Genomic DNA, 6,000 nt, shown 5'->3' with positions numbered 1-6,000 from the left:
AAGCTGGTCTACATCCAGTTCCTGAAGGACAGGTAGCTCTTTTTGGGCTCTTTCAAAAGAGAGACCAAGGACTGACTGGGCTTGGAAATTGTCCTTTCACTTCTAGCAATGATCGTTCCTTTTCACTGCTGAAACAAATTGGTGAAAGCTTGAATACCTGTTCTGTGTATATATAAAGAACTTAAAACTGCAGGGCTGTTGGTTTTTTCACGTTTACCACTGAACGGCCATCAGATGGCACTAACTTTAACTTCCTGCTGACCTATCTGCTCCATTCCCATTTCTAACCCTATCACTGAAAAACTTTTTTTTTTGTGGAGAAAATTGTTCACAAAGCTCTCTGACTAAAGTAATTAATAATAATACTTTGCATTTCTATAATAACTTCCATCTCATGAACTCAAAGTACATTACAGGCATTAACAAAATAAAAATCACAGCACCTCTGTATGAGCTAAGTATTAAACTCATTTTATAGACAGAGAAACAGACGGAGAAATTAAGTGACTTGCTCAATGTCTCGCATGAAGTCTGCAGCAGAGAGGGGAATAGAACCCAGGTCTCCTAGCTTTATAGTGGAATGTTGCATGGGCTACTGCTTTCATAAGAGAGAAATATATCTCTGTTGTTTATTGGTAGAAGAAAGTTTTTGGTTTGGGGAGCTCCTGACCCCAAAGTAAACAATTTAAGGGGGCATCCTAGAATCCTAGACAGCTATTATATATAAGGGGACATGAGAGTTTTAAGTTAATAATATAGGCTGGGCTTTTCAAAGGAGCCCAAGGGAGTTAGCTGGCCCACTCCTATAGAAATGCAATGGGATTTGGGCACTTAATTCCCTTAGTCTCTGACAAATCCGAACCATGGTATATAATTTTGTTTATTATATTGTCGTTTGTTTGCCTAGGGAAAATATCTCTGGCAGAACTGTATTTAAGAGTCCCAGAAGATTGAGGAACATGCATGCTCAATAAAGCCACAGAACTTCTCTTGAAGGTTAGTGTTAGCAAGCTGCAGTTACTGTCCTTCTAAAGCCCCTTTACCTTGCACCTGAAAATACTTCCCCCTGTTTCTCTAAAAGTAACTTATCAATTATGATACTTTCTAGTATAAACCCTACAATACTATGAATAAAACTGGGATCTAATTATCATATTTGTTTTATCCAGAAGATCCTCAACAACTATAATTAGAGAACTTAAATTCCATCAAAGGAGAACAAAAAAATATTGAAGTCAGTAATATTTTGCTATTGCCAAGGTAGTAAATCAAGCTGCCTGGTTGTAATAATAGAATCATAGAACTGGAAGGGACCTCGAGCGATTATCTTGTCCATTCCCCTGCACTAAGGCAGGACTAAGTATTATCTAGTAATCTGTATCTACTGTAGTGTGTTTGTTTACTAAGGGTTTCCTTCACTTGTTGTTCATCTCCCTGCACCTCCTACCCCCAAATTCTTTCTTTTAAATAAAACCAGGACTTCCTGATTTTAGTCCGTATCAAATGAAAATTCCATTTGATTGTGCTTTGCATTCATTAAGGGTTCAGTCCAGGAAAGAGCTGCTGAGAAAACAAATCCATTTTTGTAAATATATTCTGACAATTTATTCTTTTGTTCAGTTTACATAAATTGGAAATTTTTCACTAGAGAAAAGCTGAGTCACAGAAAAATGAGAGAAATCCATTTGCCCTTCTGGAAACTAACATGGTGTCTTTAATAAAAAGATTCAAAAAGTTATAAAGAATTTGGTTGGAATAAATATGAATTTGTGGTGTTGTTAGTTGGTACAGTTTCTGGTTAATAGCTTTAATAAGCAACTGTTCTTAAAAAGAAATTCATAGCAGTGGTTTAGTATTTTCCTAACTTTTATCTTGTTTTTTTCTTATTTCTTCCCCCACTCAGACTAAGTTCCTTCCAAAGCCATAAACAATATTGTTGATTAGCTTTTAAAAGATGCTTATACATCCAATCTTATTGCTTTCATATTTATAGACTGTGTGCTGCAGCTCAAGGAATGCTAGCATCAGCTCCTGAATTGTGGCCAAATATATTGCACAGGGGTGGGATACCAAAATTGGCTTAGCTAGATAAAGGTACATTATTATATTATTAGGGTATCCAAAGGTCTCAAATAGGATGAGAGCTTCTCTGTGCTAGACATTGTACAAACATAGTTATAGACAGTTCCTGCCCCACAGATCTTACAATTTAAAAGATAAAAACAGAAGAAGAGTTGCAGACAGGGAATATAGCATGCAAGCAAATAAATATGGTTATGAATTGGTGCCGTTTTGTTATTTATATTTTTTCATTAGGATGGAAGGAGGGTGAGAGAATGGCATAGCAGGAGTGGGGGAATTACTAAGAAGAAGGAAATAGGAACAGGCAAGGGAAAGAAGGAGAAGAAAGACTGTCACATCTTGTCACCTGTCCATGATCAGCAAGCTGGATTTTACCTGTTTTAAGGAAGAATTTGAAGGAAAATAAAGGTGATGGCTATATGGATTTTGCTGTGTAACAAAGTGCAAAAGTGTTGGAAAGTTGAGGTATTTTGAGTATTACCTAACTTTCCCTATCTGGAATACATAGAAATGTGCTGAGAAAGTTAGGTAGTTGTTTATGATATAGAATCATAGACTCATAGAATATTAGGGTTGGAAGAGACCTCAGGAGGTCATCTAGTCCAACCCCCTGCTCAAAGCAGGACCAACACCAACTAAATCATCCCAGCCAAGGCTTTGTCAAGCCAGGCCTTAAAAACCATAAAGGATGGAGATTCCACCACCTCCCTAGGTAACCCATTCCAGTGCTTCACCACCCTCCTAGTGAAATAGTGTTTCCTAATATCCAACCTAGACCTCCCCCACTGCAACTTGAGACAAGTGCTTCTTGTTCTGTCATCTGCTACCACTGAGAACAGCCTAGCCCCATCCTCTTTTGAACCCCCTTTCAGCTAGTTGAAGGCTGCTATCAAATCCCCCCTCACTCTTCTCTTCTGCAGACCAAATAACCCCAGTTCACTCAGCCTCTCCTTGTAAGTCATGTGCCACAGCCCCTAATCATTTTAGTTGCCCTCTGCTGGACTCTCTCCAATTTGTCCACATCCCTTCTGTAGTCAGGGGACCAACACTAGACGCAATACTCCAGGTGTGGCCTCATCAGTGCCGAATAGAGGGGAATAATCACTTTCCTCGATCTGCTGGCAATGCTCCTACTAATACAGCCCAATATGCCATTGGCCTTCTTGGCAATGAGGGCACACTGCTGACTCATATCCAGCTTCTCGTCCACTGCAATCCCCAGGTCCTTTTGTGCAGAACTGCTGCTTAACCAGCCAGTCCCCAGCTTGTAGAGGTGCATGGGATTCTTCCTTCCTAAGTGCAGAACTCTGCACTTGTCCTTGTTGAACCTCATTAGATTTCTTTTGGCCCGATCCTCCAATTTGTCTAGGTCACTCTGGACCCTATCCCTACCCTCCAATGTATCTACCTCTCCTCCCAGCTTAGTGTCATCTGCAAACTTGCTGAGGGTGCAATTAATCCCATCATCTGGATCATTGATAAAGATGTTGAACAAAACTGGCCCCAGGACTGACCCTTGGGGCACTCCCCTTGATACCAGCTGCCAACTAGACATCGAACCTTTGATCACTACCCATTGAGCCCGACAATCTAGCCAGCTTTCTATCCACTTTATAATCCATTCATCCAATCCCTACTTTTTTAACTTGCTGGCAAGAATACTAAGGGAGGCCGTATGAAAAGCTTTGCTAAAGTCAAGATATATCACATCCACCGCTTCCCCCATATCCACAGAACCAGTTATCTCATCATAGAAGGCAATCAGTTTGGTGAGGCATGACTTGCCCTGGTGAATCCATGTTGACTGTTCCTGATCACTTTCCTCTCCTCCAAGTGCTTCAAAATGGATTCCTTGAGGACCTGCTCCATGATTTTGCCGGGGACTGAAGTGAGGCTGACTGGTCTGTAGTTCCCTGGGTTCTCTTTTTTTCCTTTTTAAAATATGGGCACTATATTGGACTTTTTCCAGTCGCCCGGGACCTCCCCCAATCATCACGAATTTTCAAAGATAACGGCCAATGGCTCTGCAATCACATCAGCCAACTCCCTCAGCACCCTCCAATGCATTAGATCTGGACCCATGGACTGGTGCATGTCCAGCTTTTCTAAATAGTCCTTAACCTGTTCTTTCACCACTGGGGGCTGCTCACCACCTCCTCCCCATGCTGTGTTGCCCAGTGCCGCAGTCTGAAAGCTGCCCTTGTCTATGAAGACTGAGGCAAAAAAAGCATTGAGTACTTCAGCTTTTTCCACATCATCTGTCACTAGGTTGCCTCCCCCATTCAGTAAGTGTCCCACACTTTCCCTGACCTTCTTGTTGCTAACATACCTGTAGAAACCCTTCTTGTTACTCTTAACATCCCTTGCTAGCTGCAACTCCAATTGTGCCTTGGCCTTCCTGATTACACCCCTGCATGCTCTAGCAATATTTTTATACTCCTCCCTTGTCATCTGTCCAAATTTCCACTTCTTGTAATATATTCTAAAACAAATGACAAGTTGTTAAGGAAAATGGTAGAGGGCAATACATGTAAGTAATGCTAACTGAAGTAGAATGTAAAGTGTAAACTGAGTGGAATGAAGCAATGGAGAGGAATGACACCGAGAGGAAATGGAAATTTTTTAAAGCTAGATTAACGTGTGCTGCAAGGCTCTTTGTGCCATCTGGCAATAAGAGCAATAAAAGGCCAATATGGAAAAATGAGTAAGTTTGAAAAGTAATCAAGAATAAGGACTAGACATATGAAAGAAAAAAGCATCTGTTACGGAGAGTGAATGGAAATTGCATCCATCTACTACTCCAAGATTTAGAAATGACAGGCACAAAAGCATGCTCTCACTGATAATGTGCTGTACTGTAAATGGACTAGGCCAGGATGTCTTGAAGTTTCTAGAAAGCATAATTTCTGTGTTTGCATGATGATTATACTTGCTAAGTGAAAGAACATTCCTATGCTGTAGCAGTAACCACTGATTGCACTGACATATTGTATCAGCTCTAGCTTCTTGTCACAATAAGGTCTATCAGAAGAGACAATACTATCATAGCAAAATGAATATGCAAATCCTCTCTGAGGCTTAGGACCATAAACAATGGTCTGCAACACCCTATTTAAAACGTCTGGCATAGTTTTATTTAACTAAAAGGGAAAGATGTGGGACAGTTGTCACATCATCCAGCACTGAATCATAGGCTGTCTGTCTGATGGCAGCGTATACCTCAACTGTCTCATGACTTCCCAAATGGGCTACAGCTAATGCACCTGAGAAGCAATACTAATAGCCACTGCAAATGCAGGTGTGTGCTTGTATAAAACAGATTCTGTTTAGGGCTCAGATATAGCTAAGGAATCGTATTTTTATTTGGTGGTCCATGTTTGAGGCTTAGCTAAAATCCCCAGGTTTGGTCAATGTGGAGGTGGCACACGGTAGCAAAAAGTGGATTTCTCAAAGCAGAGCGTGCAAATTGTGTTAAGTTTAATTCTACTCTGTTTCTGACAGTCTAGTAAATCTTTAATTACACTCTCAAGTGGGAATCCTGCTTATGCAATGGCTGTTTGATATGGTCTTCTTCTTTCTTGGCACTTCTCTATTCTGGGTCAGTGACTTTTATAGCCATTGTATGCATAGCTGTCATGCAAACAGGGCTCTCTAAGGTCTGCTGATATCTGGTCCAAATACCGAGTCTTAGTTGTTCCACCCATGATCATTGCAAAACCACCCTACAAATATAGCTCTTGGCTTTTTGATATGGTATGAGCTGCAAATATCACAAGTAGGTAAAGAGGTCTGTAACATAGAACAGACCTGAAACACTAAAGAAATCTCCCATGTAAACTTGGAATGAATCCATTGAAGTAAATGGAGTTACACCAGTGTAAAACCTGGGTGAAATAAAAATCAAGCCATAAAATCCAC

Source organism: Lepidochelys kempii, chromosome 8 (genome assembly GCF_965140285.1).
Source record: "Lepidochelys kempii isolate rLepKem1 chromosome 8, rLepKem1.hap1, whole genome shotgun sequence".
In the NCBI taxonomy this organism is placed as follows: Eukaryota; Metazoa; Chordata; order Testudines; family Cheloniidae; genus Lepidochelys; species Lepidochelys kempii.
The sequence above is the reverse complement of the archived record's forward strand: the minus strand, read 5'-3'. Positions refer to the sequence as shown.